Genomic DNA, 25874 nt, shown 5'->3' on the forward strand with positions numbered 1-25874 from the left:
GGACGTAAGTTGGACCTTAATCGGACGTAAATTGGACTTTAATCGAACGTAAATTGGACCTTAATCGGACGTAAATGGGACCTTAATTGGACGTAAATTGGACCTTAATCGGACGTAAATCGGACCTTAATCGGACGTCCTAGGGGACGTGAATTGGACCTTAACAGGACGTCCAATTTTGGTCCAAATTCCACTTTGCCAAACGTCCAATGGAGGTCCACCTAACGTCCAAGGGGACGTTCGGTGGACGTCAATTGGGCCTTCATAGGGCGTCCCAGTTTGGTCCAATGTCTTGCTGCCGAACATCCATCTAACGTCCTGGGAGGACGTTCGGTGGACGTCTATAGTTGATATTTAGACCTGTGAAGAATGTATTGTGGGAAATAAAAAATATATTTTTTAAGAAACTTATATTACATCTTATATTAAATTACAATTATTGGATATTACATTATTTACATTAAATTACAATACACTTCTCCAAGAAATTAACGCACCACCTTAAATATGGGGTATTTTTGATGTCTCGTATTTCCTAAACCTGTTGTCCCATCTAAGTGATTTTTTTATAATATTATAGCCTAGGCTATAGGTTACCTCCTTAAGCTTGTCATGCACAGGGAGCTATGCTGTAATATATGTATATTATATCATATCGCTCTCTATAGTAATGGGTGAGCCTGCAGACAGGAAACAAATGGTTCCGTATGTGCAGGCTCACTCATTACTATAGAGAGCGATGTGATATAATATATACAGAGAGGTCCTAAATTATGGAATAAATTAATTTTCTCTAAAATGGACGACTATAGAGAAAAATCCGGAAACAGGTCGATTTTTGTGTTTAAATTACAACTTTTTGACATATATTTCATACTAGTGATGTCATCCATCTGAGCGTGATGACGTAATCAATGATTTTTTTAAATGGGAATAGGGGTTGTGTGGCACCTCAGTTGAAAGGGTTTTCAATTCTCTATTCAGTAATTTTGAATGTGTACGTTCCAATTAAACTATTACTGAGGTACCATTAGTTAAACAGAATGTTTTTAAAACTTTTTTGCCTCTTTGTATTTTTTTCGATAAGGCACGTTTTATCGAGATCTGGCTTCTTTTTTAATATGGTTCAAAATATACCTAAAAATGTAAAGCATAAATAAGTTTGCATAATATTACCAAGTCTCCATAATGGTACTTAACCATATACAAATATGTGGTGGATTTGACAAATATTCAAAATATTTCGATAAAAATTAACTTTTCGAAAAAGCAATAACAGGCAAAAAAGTTTTTAAAACGTTGTGTTTAAATGGTACTACAATAATAATTAATAATAATAATAATAATAAAACCATATCTCCAAACCGACCATCTCCCATATTATCAATACGTCCCTGAGAGTATGCTTGAGGATGGCAACTACAAGCTATACTGGGACCCCACTGTGCTCACAGACCAAACAGTGGCGCATAATAGACCAGATCTCGTATTAGTCAATAAATTAACGAGACAAACAACCCTCATTGATGTGGCACACGGAACTAATGGTTCCGTGTGTGCAGGCTCACTCATTACTATAGAGAGCGATGTGATATAATATATATTACAGTATATAGCTCCCCGTGCATGACAAGCTTAAGAGGAAACAGTAGCGAGCAACAGGTAGCGAAAACGCGTTCCAAGATTGCGGCTGTAATTTTGAATATTTTTTTGAGATATTTGGCACACGCATTCGTAATATAATAAAGAATGGCGGTACAGAGCCCAATTTGAAAAATATAAAAATATGTGAAAATTACTCTGTAATTAAATACAATATTAAAAAAACGAGCCTGTACCGCCATTAAGAAGAACAAAAAAATACACTTTCTTCAAATAAACTTTTTTATCCAATGCCTAGATGTTGTGTCATTTTGGAACTACTAATGAAATAAAAAATTTTAGTAGTTCCAAAATGACACAAAATCTAGGCATCGCATAAAAAAGTTTATTTGAAGAAAGTGTATTTTTTTGTTCTTCTTAATGGCGGTACAGGCTTGTTTTTTTAATATTGTATTTAATTACAGAGTAATTTCCACATATTAATATATTTTTCAAATTGGGCTCTGTACCGCCATTCTTTATTATATTACGAATACGTGTGCCAAATATCTCGAAAAAATATTCAAAATTACAGCCGCAATCTTGGAACGCGTTTTTGCTACCTGTTGATCGCTACTGTATCACCTTAAGGAGGATATTATAAAAAAAATCACCTAGATGGGACAACTGGTTTAGGAAATTCGAGACATCAAAAATGCTCAATTTTTAAGGTGGTGCGTAATGGGCTGTATATTATATATATTTCAAATCGACACCTTGCTCATTTGGAGATAATGGACAATTTCTTAAAAAGAAGATATTCTATCTATGTATACTTATTATATAGTGTCCCTAATAGCACACGACGTCCAATGGACGTCCAAAATAGGTCCATTTTTGGTCCTAACGTCCATGGACTATAAATGGACGTCCTTTGGACGTCCCATGTTGGACGTCCTTCGGAAGGAATAAATATGGACGTCCTTTGGACGTCCGACGTTGGACGTCCTTCGGACGGAATAAAAATGGACGTCCTTTGGACGTCCGACGTTGGACGTCCTTCGGAAGGAATAAATATGGACGTCCTTTGGACGTCCGACGTTGGACATCCTTCGGACGGAATAAAAATGGACGTCCTTTGGACGTCCGACGTTGGACGTCCTTCGGAAGGAATAAATATGGACGTCCGACGTTGGACGTCCTTCGGAAGGAATAAATATGGACGTCCTTTGGACGTCCGACGTTGGACATTCTTCGGACGGAATAAAAATGGACGTCCGACGTTGGACGTCCTTCGGATGGAACAAATATGGACGTATATATACTGGACGAAATACGGACAATTCCCTAATAGCACACGACGTCATTTGGACGTCCAAAATAGGTCCATTTTTGGTCCTAACGTCCATGGACTATAAACGGACGTCCCATGTTGGACGTCCTTCGGAAGGAATAAATATGGACGTCCTTCGGACGGAATAAATATGGACGTCCTTTGGACGTCCGACTTTGGACGTCCATACTGGACGAAATACGGACGTTTTATGAACGCTTATATTGGACACATTATACCAATTACGAGATCAAATAGCAAAATAATTCAATAAAATATTAACTTGCGTTAACTTTACGTTAATGAAATACAGTCAAACCTGTCACTAACGGCCACTAAAATGAAAGAACTATTGGCCGATATAGAAAAGTGGTCGTTATTGCCAGTTTTTGTAGCCTAGATATACAGTACAACCTGTGTTACTGGCCACCTGTACTAACGGCCAGTTTAAAAATTCCCCAAACCAATTATATCTAGACTACAAAAACTGGCAATACCGGTCACCTTTCTATATCGGCCAATAGCTTTTTCATTTTTAGCGGCCGTTACTGACAGGTTTTACTGTAATTAGTGTGGGGAATTTTTAAACTGGCCGTTAGTACAGGTGGCCGGTGTTGGCAGGGGGCCGGTAACACAAGTTTTACTGTAGTTTAAATCGATTAGATCGAAAGATTAAATCTTAATTCAAAATTGTATATTAAATTATTACAATTATAAAACTATATAGTTTAATATCCAAAACATGTTTTGATTTCATGTAATGTAATGAAAATCTTATTTGTAAATTATTGGTTACAATGTTTAACAACAGGAAATATTCAAGAATAAATAAAATAAAAGTTTCCCCTAACAACAAAACATTCCAGGAATTCTACTATCAAAGTTCTATTCCGTGAACATCTGATTAAATTATGGCTGGAAAGTTACCACAAGATATTCTATGAAAAGAGTACAATGTCCTCCTGGAGGGGTAAAATTTTCCATACTCTAAAGAGAGGCCATTTACTATTCAATTTGCGTTCATTTTCAAATTTGCCGCGCGAGTATCTATGTAGCGTCGCGTGGTCATTGGTCATCAAGTCATCAATTATTTCATTTTCATCATAAGATAACCTAAAAATTTAGTAAAAATTTTGATTGGAAAAAAATGCATCGATAAGGGGGTGAAAAATGGAAATTAGTGGCTTTTTTTGCTGTACTCAACTGTACTGTTTAGTATGCTAGTTTTGGCTATGGCTGGATCTCTTAAACAATTATGTAAGTATTATAAAATCCGTTTTCAATTTTCTTTATGAAACGAATCATTTATGCATGTATTACCTGTAAATATTTTGATTTTTAATTGTAAAGAATAGAAAAATTACCGTTCATTTTAATTTTTTTTAGAATCAGCTGAAAGTGGTCTACAAAAAACCAGATATAACCAAAATAAAGATATAAAAAGTGTATTGGCTAATTGGAAGAAACAACATTGTCCATGCATAATAAGTTATTACTTTATAAACAAATATTAATACCTAGGAATGGAACCTGGATATAATCATCAAGAAGATAGCAGGAATCCCGACAAACAACTTAAATAAGTACAAGAATATTGAGGAAATCCTCCTCGATACTACTGGGCAAACTAGAAGATTGAAGAGGACAAAGCCTTTTGAACTAGTTTGAGTGATAGGTGATAGTGAAAAGCAGAGCATAGTGCGTGATGTGGCTGTGTATGTTAGAATAGTGCATGATCTTGTTAGATTAGATAAGAGACGCTATCGGGTAAGCTCTTCATTTTAAGAAACATTAGTAATTTAGGTTAAATTAAAATTGCTCATTGGTCAGTTATGACCAGATTGCTTTTTTTATGTTTGGCAAAAAGGGCGTAAGTCAGAATTGCACATTGCTAATGTTTTGATGATTTCTGGACCAGCAAAAAACTGTTGTAGACGTAAACTGTATGTACCAATAAAAAGAGCCGATTTTTCTGGTCCAGAAATCATCAAAACATTATCGATGTGCATTTCTGACTTAAGCCCTTTTTCCCAAACATCAGAGAATTGTAATGTACAAATTCTCCTATCTGATTTTTCATGAATTTTGTAGGAGACGAAAAACCATTTTTAGGATCATCTCCTGCTTTCACATGTAAATTTTGACATGTCTTGTAGTAAATAGATAGTTGAATTTACTACAAAACATGTCAAAAAATATATGAAAACAGGAGGTAACCATAAAAAAGTTTTTAGTCTCTCTTACAAAACTCGTGAAAAAACAAATCGGAGGTATGTCACATCAGTGACTATATCCAGGGAATGTCTAAAAAATATACTTTGATGTCCCAAGAACCAAATATAACCTTTATATATATACAGGGTGTAACAAAAATACAGGTCATAAATTTAATCACATATCCTGGGACCAAAAATAGTTTGATTGGACCTAACTTACCTTAGTACAAATGTGCACAAAAGAAAAGTTACAGCCCTTTGAAGTTATATATTAATAGCACCAAGGGCCTTAGAGGCCCATGGCTTGAAAAGTTTGTTTTTTCTTCATTTTCACGTTTCTTTATGTACTGAGATCTTCTCTGGCTTGATATGTGATTTTTCTCCATTCCTTCCTCTTATTCATTTTTCTTTTCTGACCCTGTAACACCATTCTTTCCAAATCTTTTTCGACCTCTTGCTTCCATCTATTTTCCGGTCTTCCTCTTCTCTTTCTTGAAGCTATAGTGTAGTTTAGTACCCTTTTCGGAGTCCTCGTTTTTGGCATCCTTTCAATGTGACCTCGTGATCTAAGTCTCTGTGCCTTTATCACTCATTTGAAGTTACAAAATGAAAAGTGATTTTTTCCAATGTATCGAAAACAATGTGCTTTTGTGCACGTTTCAATTTAATTATTATTGTAGTACCTACCATTTAAACAACGTTTTAAAAACTTTTTTGCCTCTTATTGCTTTTTCGAAAAGTCAATTTTTATCGAAATATTGTGAATATTTGTCAAATCCACCACATATTTGTATATGGTTAAGTACGATTATGGAGACTTGGTAATAATATGCAAACTTATTTATGCTTTACATTTTTAGGTATATTTTGAACCATATTAAAAAAGAAGCCAGACTCGATAAAACGTGCCTTATCGAAAAAATACAAAGAGGCAAAAAAGTTTTGAAAACACTCTGTTTAACTAATGGTACCTCAGTAATAGTTTAATTGGAACATACAACATTTGGGGGGTTTAAAGGAACAAAACCCCCATAAAATTTTTACGTGGACATATTAAAAAAGAAGTCGCAACTCGATAAAAACTGCCTTATCTGAAAAATACTAAGAAACAAAAATATTGAATTTAACTAATGGTACCACAATAATAAAATTGAATTGGAACATACACAAAAGTTTGGGAGGATTTAAGGGATCAAAACCCCCATAAAATTTTTATGGGGTGCACAAATTTCACCATAATTTTTCTTTAAGATATTCCTGCCATAATAATGCCACATGTCACATGTCCATTTTCAATAAAAAATCGCTAATAGTTTTCGATATAATCGAAAAAATCCATTTTTATTTTGTAATTTCAAAGGGCTGTAACTTTTTATGTGCATATTTGTACAAGGTAAGTTAGGTTCATTTGAACTATTTTTGGTCCCAGAATAATGTGATTTAATTTATGACCTGTATTTTTGTTACACCCTGTATATACAGCCCATTACGCACCACCTTAAAAATTGGGCATTTTTGATGTCTCGAATTTCCTAAACCTGTTGTTGCATCTAGGTGATTTTTTTTATAATATTCTAGCCTAGGCCCTAGAATATGTTACCTCCTTATGCTTGTCATGCACAGGGAGCTATACTGTAATATATATTATATCACATTACTATAGAGAGCGATATGATATAATATACATATATTACAGCATGACAAGCTTAAGGAGGTAACCTATAGCCTAGGCTATAATATTATAAAAACATCACTTAGATGGGACAACAGGTTTAGGAAATACGAGACATCAAATATACCCCATATTTAAGGTGGTGCGTTAATTTCTTGGAGAAGTGTATTGTAATTTAATGTAAATACTGTAATATCCAATAATTGTAATTTGATATAAGATGAAATATAAGTTCCTTAAAAAATATATTTTTTATTTCCCACAATACATTCTCCACAGGTCTAAATATCGTCGCTAGACGTCCACCGAATGACCTTCCAGGACGTTAGATGGATGTTCAGCAGCAAGACATTGGACCAAACTGGGACATCCTATGAATGCCCAAATGACGTCCACCGAACGTCCCCTCCGACGTTAGGTGGACCTCCATTGGACGTTTAACAACTTGGCCTTTGGACCAAAATTGGACGTCCTGTTAAGGTCCAATTCACGTCCCCTAGGACGTCCGATTAAGGTCCAATTCACGTCCCCTAGGACGTCCGATTAAGGTCCAATTTACGTCCGATTAAGGTACAATTTACGTCCGCTTAAGGTCCCATTTACGTCCGATTAAAGTCCAATTTACGTCCGATTAAGGTCCAATTTACGTCCAATTAAGGTCAAATTTACGTCCTATTAAGGTCCAATTTATGTCCGATTAAGGTCCAATTTACGTCCGATTAAGGTCCAATTTACGTCCGATTAAGGTCCAATTTACGTCCCCTAGGACGTCCGATTAAGGTCCAATTTATGTCCGATTAAGGTCCAATTTACGTCCGATTAAGGTCCAATTTACGTCCCCTAGGACGTCCGATTAAGGTCCAATTTGCGTCCGATTAAGTTCCAATATACGTCCCCTCGGACCTTAGATGGACGTCCAATGGACGTTCGGTAGCGCGACATTTGGACCAAAATAGGACGTATAAAGGACGTTCCTCGGACGAAAACGGACGTCCAAAGGACGTCCCTAAAGTCCGTGAAGGACGTCCAATGGACGTCCATTGGACGTCCTTGTGCTATTAGGGGTAATATTATATTATAATATTATAATAATCATTCAACTTTTGTCTAATTTTTTTTCATCCGCCTTCGCTTAGATATTTCAATATTATAAATAGATTATAAAATACTGAGATAAATACCTTTTGCTTACCAGGTACATACCAACCCAATCTGTTTGACAAAAGAACCGTTGGGTAGAGGTAAATAGTAAGACGAACAAAGGGGCCACCGAGCTAGCGGAAATTTCCTTTAACAATAAATTTTAAATTCAAATCCAAGAAGTTACATTGCAGTAAAAATTCAAGGAAGTCTGTACTTTATAGAAAATCAAAAAGATTGGCTAGAATGCAATTATGTACTTATACAGAGTGTTTGGTAAAGAATAGGCCATAGATTAACCTTAGATTTCGGAGGGTAAAATAGGTCGATTTAAGTTAACTTAAATTAGTACTAAAGTTGATAATAACCGAAATACAAGGTGTCAAATTTAAACTTTTATTTTATTTATTCTTGAATATTTCCTAACAAGCATGGGATAATATCACGAAATTTGGTAAGCGGGGGTTTTTTGGGACAAGAAATCTAAATTCAACACCAAAAATGATGTATTGCCCAGGAAATAATCAAGAATAAAATAAAAGTTTAAATTTGACACCCTGTATTTCGGTTATTATCATCTTTCGTACTAAAGTAAGTTAGCTTAAATCGACCTATTTTAAGCTCAGTAATCCAAGGTTAAGCTAGGGCCCATTCTTTACCAAACACCCATAAGATTGAAAAATGTATGAAAAATATACCAGAAAGCATAAGAAATATATCAAAGAGCATGAAAAAATATGTAAATGTAATAAAAAACGTAAATAATACCAATGTTTGGATACCAGTTGTCCTGGCTGGTGGTTTTGTCCACCATTCTCGGCGAGTTTGTCCTCTAGGCCATCAGGAATCGATAGGCTATGTCCAGACGGTGGTAGCAGCAGAGTCTGAATGCTTCCTCTTTGGCGTTCACTTACCAAGAAGTGACTGGCTGCAACGTGGAGCTCCAGTAGCTGTCTGGGGTTGATGGCTCCGAAAACTTCTCATCTGATCGAGGAATCAGGAACATAGACTGTTTCGGCACTTCAGAAAATCTCCAGGAGCAGGAATCCTCAGGGTGGTAGATTAAAATGTTGTGCGCCTATGTCAAAGGGGCACATAATAATCCATTGGATGGACTTATGCATTGATGCTCTAAATGGCCCGATGAGGCGGTCGGACTCTGTGTTATGTTGTGAAACAGCGTCTTCATAGTTTTACGTAATATATAGTATATGTATAAGTATATTACACTTTAATTCGTATATAATATAATTTCTTACATTATGAAAATCAGTGGTTAATGAATAAAACTCTACGCGGAGCCCTAACGACGACAACGACTGAGAGATCAACTCTCCAACTTCGAACTGATACTGATATCGGTGGGTGAATCGAAAATCTATCGCCTATCGTTATAGTTTTGTCAACAGAGGAACCAAGTAGTGGGGGTGATTTTCAGACGTCCACAAAAAGTCCGTATTTCGTCCAGTACGGACGTCCAAAGGACGTTCGTATTTATTCCACCATCGGACGTCCGAAGGACGTACATATTTAGTCCACCGTATTCATATTTATTCCACCCGAAGTACGTCTAACGTCGGACGTCCAAAGGACATCCATTTATAGTCCATAGACATTAGGACTAAGACTGGACCTATTTTGAGCACGTATATTCAACTTCAAAAAGATGCTCTTAAGATTCATTTGTAGTACGGATACATTGATAAAAATTATATTTTTGCTTACTAGAATTAATTAGCAAACTTATGTGATCTTGGTAACTAGAATAATAAAACATTGTAACAAATAATTTACAAATAAGATTTTCACACTTTACAAAAAAAAACAAAAACATGTTTAGAATATTAAACTGTGCAATTTTGAATTAAATATAATTATCTTTTCGATGTAAACTATTTTATTGACATAAAATATTTTATTGAATTATTTTGCTATTTTATCCCGTAATTCGTATAATATGTCCAATATAGACGATCAGCAAACGTCCGTATTTCGTCCAGTACGGACGTCCAAAGGACGTTCATATTTATTCCACCCGAAGGACGTCCAACATCGGACGTCCGAAGGACGTACATATTTAGTCCACCGAAGGACGTCCAACGTTGGACGTCCGAAGGACGTACATATTTAGTCCACCGAAGGACGTCCAACGCCGGACGTCCAAAGAACGTCCATTTATAGTCCATGGACGTTAGGACCAAAAATGGACCTATTTTGGACGTCGTGTGCTATTTGGGAAGCGTTCATAAAACGTCCGTATTTCGTCCAGTATATGGACGTCCAAAGGACGTTCATATTTATTCCATCCGAAGGACGTCCAACGTCGGACGTCCAAAGGACGTCCATTTTTATTCCGTCCGAAGGACGTCCAACGTCGGACGTCCAAAGGACGTCCATATTTATTCCTTCCGAAGGACGTCCAAAATCGGACGTCCAAAGGACGTCCATTTTTATTCCGTCCGAAGGACGTCCAAAGTCGGACGTCCAAAGGACGTCCATATTTATTCCTTCCGAAGGACGTCCAACGTGGGACGTCCAAAGGACGTCCATTTATAGTCCATGGACGTTAGGACCAAAAATGGACCTATTTTGGACGTCGTGTGCTATTAGGGAAGTACGGAACTACCGTTTTTTAGTTGCCTACTCAATTCAGTACAAGGATCAGATACATCAGTATTTTGTAATCAGTACCACTGAGAACCGGTATCAATAGTAACCGTTACACGTCCGCACTTATTTTGCCCGTCTCTATTCGTTACGGCGACAGCCGACGGTCGGGTTGGCTTGTGTTCAATATGCGGCACGCTAAAAAAATAACTGCACAGGTCACCCGTCCCGCCGGCGCAGGTTGTGACTCGCTTAGGTTCAATTTGCGCCGGGGCTAAAAGTCCGCGTCAGGATCTGCGAATGAACATATTTTCTTTGTTTATATTTTTTGACATTCATCCGTGTGATGGATGACCGAAGTTAGCGTTACCGTAAAGTTATCCTGTAGTTATGTTATAATTCTCGAATTGGTGTGATGTATCATATTTAACTTAACTACTTGCGTTACTTCTTGACAGTTTTTGAGTTATCTGGTATATCAACTGTCACTTTATAACGCGACGTTAAAACGAGGATATGTAGGGTTACTTCATCTTTTGACTTGTTTTTAGATATAAATCAAGTGAATATTCAACGAATAACTCTGCTTCATGTTGTCCTATGATTTTGTGCGACATGTTATTAATTTAATATCAAATATAAAGCAGTACAAAATTAAAAATATCAAAAAAATAGACTTCAAATAACAATTAAAAGCCCGTAGGTAATAATACGATTAAAATAATTAACAATAAAAAGTAAAGCTAATAATTTAAGAATAGAAGGGTAATACAGTTTTAAAAATCATACAAAAATCAACTCGAGATATAGGTAATTGTTGAATAGGTATAAGTTGAAATTTATAAACATATGCAGTGTTGCCAGAGAAATTTTTGTAAATGCACTGGACTGAGTGAAATAGTGACACAAAATGTACTAAACTAACACATTTTGTATAAAAACTTAAAAAACGTCGTTTAATGTTATTTGAAGCAAATTTCTTATATCACAAAATTTGAGGTTTTTACTTTAAGATACTTTAGTATCAAAAGTTTGGTTGTTAATTGTATCAAATTTTGATACAAACAGCAAACGCTGCTTTTATGGGTATTTGCCCATCCTTTCAAGCTTGAGGCATATTCCGATCGATCTCTCGCGCTCACTCCAACTTATACTATTTCTACATAAGGTTCCCTTTGTTACTTCAAACTTTGTTAGTCAAATGTTATTTCTCTTTTTTAACGCTGAAGAAATAACTATCTCATAACGGTGGAAGATACATCACACCAAATTTACGTAAATAGTTATGGGCACGTTATCCCTGAGAGTTATCTTAACTTTAACTCAACCGTAAAGTTAACTTCGGTCATCCATCACACGGCTGATTGTGTTTCTTAAATTTTTGCCCCTTTAATCGTTTTTAGTTGTATTTTGTGAACACTTTGTGTAGTTTTTAGTTGTAGAAGTACTTAAATGACATTATTTAGTTTTAAGCACTGAATAAATACAGATGAGTGAATATTTTCGAAAGTTGTTGGCAGACAATACAAATGTTGCTTGTAGGTACAGTAAATAGTTATTTAGCATTTTTATAGTGAATTTTATAGCTTTATTGCTATATTTATTTAACCATTGTTTATGTCTCTCAGATCATAACTTATTTAATTCAGTTGGTTGTAAGCTTAAAATGTAGCACTGATGGTAACCAATAAAACTGAACTACTTTATCAGGATTACTTCGCATTCCACTCTTCAAAACACAACAGAAATGAAGCATATTATCGATTATTCCAGTAAAAATGTTTAATTAATCCTTGTACAACACAAAATTACAAAGAAACGCAACTAAAATGATCTAAAACACATTAAGAACCTGATAGAATAAAATTCTCCCAACTGCCATATTGACATAATCTTGATAGCATGTTGGAATGGTCTATTGAAAAACGTCAACATTTTAGACAAATAACCACAGGCGGATGTTTGAAACTTAGGCCCGGTACTTTATGTCTCGATTAACAGCCGGTTAGTTAACCGGGGTTTAATCGGGACCTCTTTACGGTCTCTTGCGTTGTAATAAATGCAATTGCAAGTATTATTATAATTATAAATAAGTATAATAATAATTACAATTGCATTTATTACAATGCAAGAGACCCTAAAGAGGCCCCGATTAACTAACCGGCTGTTAATCGAGACATAAAGTACCGGGCCTTAATATTAATTAATTGAAATTAATTTATCGGACTCTGTATCTGATAAAAAAATTTTTATCTGATAGTGCTATATTTGGATAAAGGCCCCTCCAATCTATCGCTTATGATTCGTGTCCGAAATTTTGTAATCTCAAAACAGAACATGATATGATAATTAACATAAGTTGTCGGACTAAAGAAAGGATGCTGTAAATTAATTGTACAAGAGATCGACAATCTTTTGTAATTAATTATAAGTACTTTCAGGTACCCTACATTAAAAAGGAAAGTCCATAGGAGAATACTAGGACCTATGAGGGAAAACCGAATCTGCAGCATTCGATACAATGAGCTTTATCAACTTTATAAGGAAACGCCCCTGTCAAGCTTCATTAGAATACAAAGATTGCAATGGTGTCATAAATAAGTGTGTATAATGCCTTTTGGGTCCAAATTAATTAAAACTCTGTTGTTCAGCTAACATTATATTTACATCGAACAAACGGCGATTCAACCATAAGTTGTTTACAATAACATCACATTACCTATACCAATACATTTGTACAACTCAAGTATCTAACAATAACCCTAATACTAAATTCACCTACACTGCATTTATACCCGACATAATATTAATACATCACGTTTCTAATTCACGGTCAAATGTCAGTGTCTTCGTATCGGGCTAATACCCTATTATTATATTTTGATAAAGTTATTTAAAACTTAAAACATATTTTATATAGATTGTCCTAATTATATTACCATGGGCCAAATATGTGATAAGAATGGGAGAGTATAGGCTACCAAAAAGAGTACTACACAAGCACTTTTAGGAGTCCGTGTGTGGAGAGGAGCAGCCACAAACATGGTAGGACGCAAAAGAAAAATACATCAAACTCACTCGATATAGACAAAGTGGACAAAAAATACTAGAATGGTTTTAAAATATATAATGAACATGTTGTTGTTTATATAATACAAATATGCGGAGGTTTGTACTATTTTTCAAAAGCACTTTGAAACTCTATTTTTACAAGGAAAATCGTCTACTTCCTTAAACTACGATAACTGAAATAAAACCTTCCAGGATGAATTTGCATAAATGAATATAAATTTTAAGAAAAACCCTCTAAAACAAATTAAACACTTTAAGATCATTTCTTGTTTGGCTTTTCTATATTGTAAACTGTCAAATGTGTTTTCAAATTATGTGGTTCACTAAACTTTAGGTTTGTCTCTGATGTAAACATTAATGTGACCAGTTAATTGAGCTGTTTGAGCAAACTGTTTTGAACAAATCTCACACTGATAAGGTTTTTCTCCATTGTGAACTCTCAAATGTGTTTTTAAATGACCCGCTGTAATTAACTGCTTAAGACAAATTTCACACTTGTAAGGTTTTTCTCCAGTATGCACTCTCAAATGTACCTTTAAAGTATCTACTTTACTGAATTGCTTAAAACAAATTTCACTTGTGACGTTTTTCTCCAGTATGTACTCTCAAATGTTTTTTTAAAGTACCTGCTTGACTAAACTGCTTAAAACAAATTTCACACTTGTGAGGTTTTTCTCCAGTGTGCGCTCTCAAATGTACATTCAAATCACTTGCCGTACTAAACTGCTTAAAACAAATTTCACACTTGTGAGGTTTTTCTCCAGTATGTACTCTCAAGTGTCTTTTTAAAGTACCTGCTTGACCAAACTGCTTAAAACAAATTTGACACTTGTGAGGTTTTTCTCCAGTGTGCACTCTCAAATGCTCTTTCAAATGACCTGCTGTAAAAAACGGCTTAAAACAAATTTCACACTTGTGAGGTTTTTCTCCAGTGTGCGCTCTCAAATGTACATTCAAATCACTTGCCGTACTAAACTGTTTAAAACAAATTTCACACTTATGAGGTTTTTCTCCAGTATGTACATTCAAATGTCTTTTTAAAGTACCTGCTCGACCAAACTGCTTAAAACAAATTTCACACTTGTGAGGTTTTTCACCAGAGTGTACTCTCAAATGCTTTCTCAAAGAACTTGCATAAGTGAACTGCTTAAAACAAATTTCACACTTGTAAGGTTTTTCTCCCGTGTGCGCTCTCAAATGTACTTTCAAGTTATTTGCCACACTAAACCGCTTAAAACAAATTTCACATTTGTGAGGTCTTTCTCCAGTGTGCACTCTCAAATGATTTTTCAAAGTGCTTGCCTTAGTGAACTGCTTAAAACAAATTTCACACTTATAAGGTTTTTCTTCAGTGTGTACCCTCAAATGCGATTTTAGACCAGACGCTTGACTAAACTGCTTAAAACAAATTTCACACTTTTTTTCTCCAGCATGTACTCTCAAATGTCTTTTTAAATCACCTGCTTGAGTAGATTGTTTAAAACAAATTTCACACTTGTAAGATTTTTTTCCAGTCCCAACTTTCATATTTTTATTTGATGTTTTTTCTTCCGAATGTTGATTCATATAATTTTCTTCCTGTGATGAATGTTCAGTTAGTGTCCCCACAACTTCCGTCTTGTTCCCTTGGAGACAATCTGAAAATCAAACTTACTATAATATAAACATTTTATTGAATACAATACAAGTTGAAGTTTTTTACTTCTGTATGAGTTTTTTAAACTATGGTATACAGCCAACTATTGGGTTTTTCCAATTGATTTTTTAAACATTTTAGTGCAAGAGAAAATTAATGTAAAAACAAAGAAAAATAATATTCAAATTAAAGGTTATTGAAATGCAAGACAATGCAGAGAAACAGTTGGCCATGTCCCGGACCGGAATCTCATATGGAAAAATTGGGGAATTTCCCCCACCACTTCCACACCGCTCAGCTAAAGAAAGAGAAACGACAGCCTTTCTCGCTCACGAAGACTTTAACAGAATAGCATTACTACTTAATTAAAGCAGAAGGAGATTCTTTCTTGTGTATATATGGGACTAAATCATTCAAATATCCTAGGTATATTAATAATGGGTTGAATACAATTTACTTTTTTAAATGATTTTGAGTAGGTATATAATAATTTTGAATTGGGGATAATGCATGTAGTACATTAATATAAATTCCTCCTAACATGTAAACCATGGTGAAAAAGAGATTCAACTAAAGATTTATGTATGAAAATTAGTAGTTTTTCCCTTAAGTTTAACATAAGAGCATCTGATTACGTTAGGTACTGGATTATATATATAAAACTATTAAAACATTATGATTCCATTCAATAGGTATCTGTGAAGTTTTACATTAACAGTAAATTATAAAAAAATACAATTTCAGTGCAATAAAGGGAATTTTCCCCATTTTATATATTAATTTAGTTTATAATTGTTTATTCAAACGATCTTCAGATGGCTGCAATATTGGTTATAATTTTATATGAAACAATTACATATAATAGATCTATTATCTATACTTAGACTTAATTAGATATATTGTTCAATAAGTCTAAGCAGTCTAAGCTGAAGAACCACAAGAGACATTAGAGAACTGTAATGTCTCTATACAAGAATGTCATTTACTATACAATACAGCAGAATGAAAATCCAGTAAGTAAGTAGGTACTTAATACAAACACATTAAAATGTACCTTAACACTTGTAAAAGAGTTTTGGGTTTAAGTTATTATACTAAAAACACTTAATGATATATCTATAGATACATTATATCTCAAGATATAAACACAAATTAAAACACTAACGATATTTAATAACAAAATATAGCCTCCAAACCACGTATCCTATTATGTTTACAAACAATTCGTAAAATTGATCGTCTGGGTGACGTCACGATGACAATATTTCATTTGTCAATGTCAAAGTTACCATACAACCTATGGTATAGGGACCTTGGTCACAAATAAAATAATCAAACGAGGCTTAACTCGACGATGTCAAAAGTAATGACAGTTAGAGTTAGTAGTGCAAATACAAATAATTTTCTATTAGTTTACAGTTTTTATTGTATTATCTGTAACGATTTATTCTTAGTAATTTCAATTTCAGTTGGTTCCTTATCCTTTGTTTATAAAGTGTAGTGTGTAGTTTTGTTTTAGTTGCGAAAGAACTTTGGTATTGTGTTAAAAAAATAAACATGGTTTATTATTGTTGTGTACAAATCATAGAAAAGTTAGAAAATGCATAGGTAAATAGTAATTAGTTTATAACTGTTTTATCTGAAACAACAAATAAATACACGTACCTATATTTAGAAAAAAATTGTCTAACTTTTTTATATCCCTTTTCCTTACTAAATTTGACAGCAAAAATAACATATTTTGCAACTTGAGAATTCCGAATAATTTATGAGTATTACTTAGATATTATTTAAATAAAATACTTTAACAAGCTTAGTAAGTTTTGGTATTTTATTTTAATAATATAGGTGAGATTATTTCTTGTAAAATAACAAGATATTTTAATTAGTAACGAAATTGCCCGCAAGAGGCGCTAAACGGATAAAATTAATGCTTGTCCATTTGAATTTCCCGCCAAATTGTGATTAGTTAACACATCGCTCGCAAATGGCGTAAGGAACCAAATTTTTACAGTGAGTTGCCTATCTATCTGGTAATACTATATATTATTTATCTATGCAGTTGGCTTTCATTCGTCGTAGTAGTAAGACGTGCGTAAGAAAGAAGCTTATTTGTAAAGCCGGTGTCTATTACCTAGGTCAGCGTTTCCCAACCAGCGGGCGGATATCAGGTGGGTCGCGGCGCGTGTCTCTTACAGTAGCTGAGTAGCGACCAGAACCGTTTTTTTCCCAGGCGCCAGGGAGTCAATTCTCGAGAACGATCGTTCGCTGAACGTATACGTTCGTGACGTAATGAGCGAACGTTTCTAAAAAATGCAATTCTGGAGGAATGAATCTTGAACGATTCGTTCGAAATCATCGCTCAGCTCAAAGTGATCGTTCGACAACGAGTGGTCTTCATCATACGTTCGATAATAGTAACGGCGTTCTTCTTAACCTCAACTCTGTTTTTTGTTGTAAATAAGATTTTGGGAAAATGAATGTGGAAGATTTGATATTAGAAAATATGATGAGTGTTGTGAGGGAAGCTGAAATTTTAGTGGAAGTTTTAGTGGCCGCGAAAGACATTTTTATGATAGATTTAGGTTAGATACCTGGTAATTTTACATTCTTTCAAAAATTGATTGGTACAGTAAATAAGTTATTTTTAGATATATGTAGTAATTATAAGATAATGAATGTAAATACACGTTATCCAGGCGCTACACATGATGAACTTATTTGGAATCAATACAACTACCAAAATGTGCCACGAAATCTTTTTTTAAGATTAAGGCCCGGTCTTTTCACCTCCGAATAAATATGCTCTTATCTGGCAGTTAGCTATCTGGAGGATAAATATTTATTCGCCAGATAAAATGTACCCGTCTTTTCACGTCAATTTATGTTCCAGTTAGTTATCCGGTAGATAAGCTTAAAAGTAAGTTTGGATTCCGAACACACCTGACTTTTATGTTTATTTTTATAATTTCAGCTTTAACTTAACCTAACATAATTAGATTCAAAGATGATTTTATCGATTTTATTTCCATTTTGGAAGAAGGAATGAAGGAAATGTAAGTAAATCAAAGAATTACAACTTAAAAAAATAAGTATACAAAGTCATAAGGTTTAGAAATACATTTCCATATTTTAATCAGACAACAATATTGTTTTAGAAAGAAAACATTGATTATGCTGAAATAGTTTACTGGAGAGCTTGAACAAGAGGTAAATCCATTTTAAATTAGAGGAAAACTGTTGATTTGTATGTAAAATAGAAGACAAAGACAAGTTTAAATAAAGACAAGCTAGCTAATGAAACAGATGCAGTGGTAATTTTGTTTACATAATTATATATGTACATATTATATGATTATTAATATTAGGTTTGTTCTAGCAAACAGTCAAACTAGTCAGAAACCGTCAGCAATTAGTTGCTCAGTGAGAGAACATAATACAGTCACCAGTGCTATCCCCTATCTACTCGCGCTGATCGACTATTCGCTGATGGTTTCAAACCGTTTGAAACTGATGCTAGAACAAACCTAATAATTGTTCAATGATGTAAAAATTTGTTAATGTGGAGAAAACTTTTATTTAAATTCAATACTATATTTCTGTAGTGGTATGGCAAAACTTGATGTTACGTCTGATTTTAGCCATAATGAGATTATTTGCTTGATATGCTATTTAGTAACATTTCTTCAAGTTGGTATAGTTTGGTATGTGTATGATGAAGGTAAAACCCCCTTTGTCCCACATGTCCCCTTTTAACTTACAGTAGAACCCTAATTATCCGTGCTATGATTTTCTATTACTCAAGTTGCATTTTTGAGGTTTTATCAACATAGCGTCATTGTAAATCACTTAACGGAAACTCTATATGACGAAAGAGAGACTCATAATGAAAGATTTATTTTTTCTGTTATCTTTTTATGGTAGGTACATAATATTATAATATGTATGTGTATAAGTACTTATTATACATAAGAAATACATGTTCGGATTATCAGTGCCACCTTCGGTCCCGAGGAGCACGGATAATCTGGATTCTACTGTATTAGGTAGGCCAGAACTTGATATATTACTTGATTTCTTATGTTGATTACTTTTCGTTTTTGGGTTGACAAAACATGATTTAAACTTTCAAAATGCCCTCCTGAAAAATTAGGCTAGATGGACATATCAATCATTGTCAAAACGCTACAGATTTATAATCCATCCAACTGGTATATTGAATAGTAAACTAGGGATAAACCAACTATGTATATCAAAACACAATATTTTAAAGATTGGATAATTTACATGGTAAATTGAAGAATCCCAATAACAAGAATAAAACCTAATTTTAATATTTGTTAGTAGATATCTTTCACTCTTCTAATTAAAAAAAATTGGTTACAGATATGACAAACACCTAGAAGATGGAATCCTGTGTTCTCAAAGAAAAAGCTAGTTCCAGAAATAAGCTACCAATAATAAACTAGAGAATGTATTACAAGAAAGAACAACGCTAATACTCAACATAGCTCAATTGCTTCAGATAGAAAAAGAGGAGGAAAGGGTAGAACACAAGCGTGCCAGAGAAAATTAAAGGGCAGAAGAGACACAAAAATTCATTGATTTATTAAATTTAATAATTAAATTATACAAAGGACAATTAAATAAAGAATAAAAAATTATACATGTATATTAATGATCCTTCTATTTCCCCATAAAGCTTGTTACTGACCAGGAGGTATACTATAATAGATATATTACATCTCATATTGCTCACTATAATAATGAGTGAGCCTGCATAAACGGAACCATAATATACATTAGGTATAGTTCCATGGTACAATAAATTCCGCCAGGTATGGCACGTAATGTTCCAAAATCGGTCGCTTTCGCGCATGACGTAGTAAAGATCCTTCTTCACGCAATATTTGAATGTAGTTTTATAGGAAAGACTTTTTAATTTTAAATTTTTAATATAATTTGGCTAATTTATTTATAGTAATTATAAAGAAATGATGAAGCTGTGTTATTATAATATTTAATAATAAAAAATTTTTTGTAGCTAATTTAATTTTCTTGATTTTCGGGTAGTTATTTTAGCGAGGTTTTGAAACTGATATTTTAGAAACTTATTATTTTGTTAACACAGATATCCATTATACCTAAAGCATTTTTTAATTATTATTTGTTTATTATACATACAGGTTGATCAAGTGGTACTCCAGAGTTAGATATTTCAGTTGTTTAAAGATACAAAAAAAGTAATATCCACATAAAAATGTTTCGCTACAACTTTTAAAATTATTTTCAAATATATACAGGGTATCCCACTTCTTAATTTGTTGATGATCACTTTGTAATTTAGGTACTCAAAATTTGTAGCTACACTTGAGTCCAGACTTGAGTACAAACACACAAACAAACAAATACACGAAAACAAATAAAACTATATGGGCACTAACGAGTAAATGTTCTTAAATTAGTCTGTACAAACTATACAACACATATATACTATCCAAAAAAACTGAAAAAAATCGCTAAAAACCAGTTAATTATAAGCATTTTGTAAAATAATCTACATAATAGTAACTACCATTACAAATAATGGCTCACATGGATCTTTGCTACGTCACACGTTTGACCTCAGCTGTCAAATGTCATGCGCAAAATTGTACCATGAAACTTTATTGTACCATGGTATAGTTCCGTGTATGCAGCCTCACTCATTACTATAGAGAGTGATATGAGATATATTTTAGTATAGTTCCCCGTGCGTGACAAGCTTAACACAAAATTTTTTATAAGGTTATCAAACATCATAACTTCAGTAAATTCAATAATTTAGCTTATTCCTGGTCTATACTTATCAATTCATTTTCAAAATTGTCTTCATTTTCATCTCTCTCTATGTTATAAATATATTGCTTCAGTGTAGGACAACTGAATCAATGTAATCGTTTTGTTTTCTGCTATATACAAAAAGGGATGTATTTGCGGACTCATTAAAAAGGTAACAACCCATTGCTATGATCTGAATTTAAACAGCAATAATACAGAATTACTTATATTTGGCACAAAAAAATATTAGTAAGAAGGTACCTATTTAAAACATATCCGGGGAGTATTACGAAATTCTCAGAATATAAAATCAGTCTTCCTATATTCTATTTTTTTAGAATTTCATGATACACCCAGTATGTTTTGGATACTTAACAGCAGCTTTTTTTTCAAGGTAGGTATCATCTACTGTTTCTGAGAACCATGTGCATACATAATTCTAGTTACTACCTACATATATCAATACCTTTCATTTTGGAATCGTAAAATATTTGGCAATTCAAAGAAATGATGGGATAAGAAACTATTCTATTTTTATTTTTTACAACTTGTTTTCCTTTGTAAATGAATATAGTTGGGTAGGTATACAATAATACATACCTATTATAATTTTTTCAAATTATAACCCATCTTTAATTTAATATCTAATAACTCTGCTTAAAAAATTACAGTAGGTAGGTATGTATAAAAACAAAATAACATAAAATTTGTGATTGAGAATTTTTAGAAAGAACAAAATTTTACTTTTGCAATAAATTCAATCAGACCCTCAAGATTTTAGGTTATATTTTTAGTTTCCTGGTAATCAGAAACCATGAAATATACGAAAATCAAAGTTTATCTGCCAGATAACTTCTTATTCGGTACTTTATTCGGCAGTTAAATATTTGATATTTAACGTCAATTTATCTGCCGGATAACTTTATTCCAGAGTGAAAAGACACTACTTTTTTTATCTGTCAGATAAACTTCCCGTTAACTATTTATCCGGAGGTGAAAAGACCGGGCCTAAGGTCATTTTATCTATTAGGTCAGAATTTATTTATAATATACCACAAGGTATGACCTGAGAATTGACCCTGAATTATTAGAATAAGATTTAATTAGTAGGTACTGTTATATTATTATGAATTATTTTCACTATTAAAGAAATAAATTGAAAATTTACTGAAATCATTTTCCATTTTCATAAATGTAATATATTTCAATATTGGTGAATGAATGTGACAAATCAGGTTTTAAATAAACACCGAAACAGTTTTATCACATGGAACACAAACTTTTCAATAATTACCACGTTGCCAAATCTATAGATCTGTTAAAATGAGCGAATACGTTCATCGGAGCGAGTAGTTAAAAATATCCTCGAAAATTAACATTGCCGGAACTATACGTTCAATTTCATTCGTTCGTGAACGTGTACGCTCAGGGAACGATCATTCTCGAGAATTGACTCCCAGTACGATCGGTTTTCTCCCACTCGCTCGTTTAATCTTTAATTGTACCCAAACACTCGGTTCTTGTTTTCTCTTGAGTCTGCGTCGACACCCCTCACATTTTAGATTTACGTAATTTGCTTTGCGCATGTGCGGTCTCATTCACGGTTTGAGATTCAAATCTGACAGCTGTCATGAAGTGTAAATAAATAAATGTGATATTTTGTAAACTTAAATTTACATTTAATTAAATATTCTATCAGAATCTTGATTACAGTTATTGTATTTAATTTTGTGTTGATCTAAAATAGTGAAGCATACCAGTTATGGCCATTACTTGTTCCTTATGTAATAAGAACTTTTCACGTAAAGATGTGCTAAAATTACATGTTAAAAAGAAACATCCAAAGGACTTTGACAATGTTTATAAACAGCAGTTTACTAATATTACCTGTACTTGTAATACTGTACTAATAAAGGGTTTGCAACACTCAAAGAACACGTTAGAAGCCTTCATCCAGAAGATTTTAAACAATTATATCCTGATAAAAAATATGCTTTTCAATGTGTTGAGTAGGCCAAGACTCACAAAGGGTTGTAAAGCCATTATAAGAAGAAGGGTCTAATAAGGCTACGGGCAAAACATCCCATTATAATAAAAAAGTTAATGTGCCATTTATCCTACATCAGTTCTCAAAAGAATAATGGGGTATGGAAATGGATAAATTTGTGCATATCTGTTCTAATAAAATGTTAAGAAGTTTAAAGTGTATTTTTATTTCACCTTAAACAAAAACTTTATTGTGCTCCTGTACAAAATGCGGTAGGTACTTGCTAAGTTCATGTCATTTTTAAGTGATAGACATATCAGAACAAATTTCTTTTTATTCTAATGAAATGAAACTTTTTTAATTTTAACTGCATTCCCCTTAAACATCACTCTGAGTCATCAGACATCACATTATTGTTGTTCATAGTAGGGACCTTATTTATTTTTTGTACCTACTACTACAATATGCTCTTTCTTGTTCTAATAGGTAAGTATACGTATATTTTTTGTTTTCTTTATTGAATTAAACTTTTAATTTACTTCTACTAAAATAATATATATAATCAGCAACAGAAAATGCAAGTAGGTATACCAAACTAATTTAAATGTAGAATAATATATCAAACAAAATTCAAGTGACATAACAAAATTTTAAGATCTGAAAAATATCTAAAAATATTAATTAACAGTGCAAAAGGTGCTCTATAATAATGTAAATATTTTCAACTTTACAATATTGTAATTTTAGCACATCTTTACGCGAAAAGTTCTTATTACATAAAGAACAAGTAATGGCCATAACTGGTATGCTTCACTATTTTAGATCAACACACAATTAAATACAATAATTGTAATCAAGTTTCTGATATACAGGGTGTCCCGAAAAGATTGGTCATAAATTATACCACAGATTCTGGGGTCAAAAATAGGTTGATTGAACCTCACTTACCTATATACAATAGTGCACACAAAAAAAGTTACAGCCCTTTGAAGTTACAAAATGAAAATCGATTTTTTTTCATATATCGAAAACTCTCAGAGATTTTTTATTGAAAATTGACATGTGGCATTTTTACGACAGCAATATCTTAAAAAAAAATTAAGTAAAATTTGTGCACCCCATACAAATTTTATGGGGGTTTTGTTCCCTTAAACCCCCCCAAACTTTTGTGTACGTTCCAATTAAATTATTATTGTGGCACTATTAGTTAAACACATTATTTTTAATACTTTTTTGCCTCCTAGTACTTTTTCGATAAGCCAGTGTTTATCGAGATATTTTGAATATTTGTCGAATCCACCACATATTTGTATATGGTTAAGTACGGTTATAGAGACCTGTTAATAATCTGAAAATTTATTTATAATTTACATTTTTAGGTATATTTTGAAAAAGAAGCTACATCTCGATAAAAGGTAACTTATGAACAAAAAACTCAGAGACAAAAGTTTTAAAAACACTGTGTTTAACTAATGGTACCACAGTAATAGTTTAATTGGAACGTACACAAACATTAGGGGGGTTTAAAGGAACAAAACCCCCATAAAATTTATACGTAAATATATAGAAAAAGAAGCCGCATCTCAATAAAAACTGGCTTATCGAAAAAATAATAAGAGGCAAAATAGTTTTAGAAACGTTGTGTTTAACTAATGGTACCACAATAATGAATTAATTGGAACGTACACAAAAGTTTGGGGGGGTTTAAGGGAACAAAATCCCCATAAATTTTTTATGGGGTGGACAAATTTCACTATAATTTTGTTTTAAGATGTTCCTGACATAAGAATTATACATGTCTATTTTCAATAAAAAATCTCTAATAGTTTTCGATATATTGAAAAAAATCGATTTTCATTTTGTAACTTCAAAGGGCTGTAACTTTTTTTGTGAGCACATTTGTACTAAGGTAAGTTAGGTTCAATCGAACTATTTTTGACCCCAAAATGTGTGGTATAATTTATGACCATTCTTTTCGGGACACCCTGTATAGTGGAGTCACTGAAGGTTTTTACCTCCGATTTCGTTGAACCTCTATCGATTTTCATGAAAATTGGTAAGTAATTAGAGGATACCTCAAGGAACAAAGGTGACATAATGCCAACTTGCGCTTTTACCCTGGGGGTGGATGCCACCCCTTCTCGGGGGTGAAAATTATTTTATTAAAAATTACACCATAATTCGATAGAGGGACAAATTATAAGCAAAATTTGTTATATAAAGTTATTAATATAAATCAATACTTTTTGAGTTATTAAAGACCAAAGATTTTATTTTTTCGTAAAAAAAATGCATGTTTTAAATCGGTTTTTCACGTATAACTCAAAAACTATAAGTTTGTACAAAATAGTTATTATTATTGAAATTGATGGTAATAAAAAACTAAATACATTCCTCACTTAAAGAACTAAACTAATGTTAGTTCAAAGTGGGTTATTGGCAATTGAATGTGTATTTTTTTCGACGAATACTCAAATCTAAGTATTCAAGCTTAAACAACGGAAAAACGATGCAATGTATAAAATATACCTGCTAATCATTTGTCAACGTACTTCGGAATACCTATTAAATGAGCTTCAGAACAAGTTAATAGCGTCAAAATTAAGCAAGTTATGATGAAAATAAAAAAGCCCTTTCGAATTTTTTAGGAAAAAGTGAAAAATAAAACATACGCCATTTCCACAAAAATTAAAATGTATAGTAATCCTTAGAAGAAATTCTTTATATTAGCATAAGTAATGATTTTAATAATTTTGACCGGTTTAGAATGCATATTTTTGAAAAAAAGATATAATTTAAAAAAATCATAA

At 33.0% G+C, this 25874-nt stretch overlaps 1 protein-coding gene and 1 long non-coding RNA gene across 3 annotated transcripts in view; one reads left to right on the top strand and one right to left on the bottom strand.

The window, feature by feature from the left end:
* Positions 1–25874, bottom strand: part of LOC126886869 (zinc finger protein 271-like) — a 73841-nt gene that overhangs the window by 21619 nt on the left and 26348 nt on the right. The window lies entirely within an intron of this gene.
* On the top strand, positions 17882–19921 carry LOC126886870 (uncharacterized). Of its 2 annotated transcripts, XR_007698798.1 has the most exons (4): positions 17882–18177; positions 18232–18313; positions 18416–18571; positions 19644–19921. It is a non-coding gene; the product is annotated as an uncharacterized LOC126886870 (long non-coding RNA). The 2 variants fall into 2 exon arrangements; XR_007698797.1 differs by having other exon boundaries at positions 17888–18313.

The sequence above is a fragment of the Diabrotica virgifera genome, chromosome 6 (assembly GCF_917563875.1).
Source record: "Diabrotica virgifera virgifera chromosome 6, PGI_DIABVI_V3a".
NCBI lineage: Eukaryota > Metazoa > Arthropoda > Insecta > Coleoptera > Chrysomelidae > Diabrotica > Diabrotica virgifera.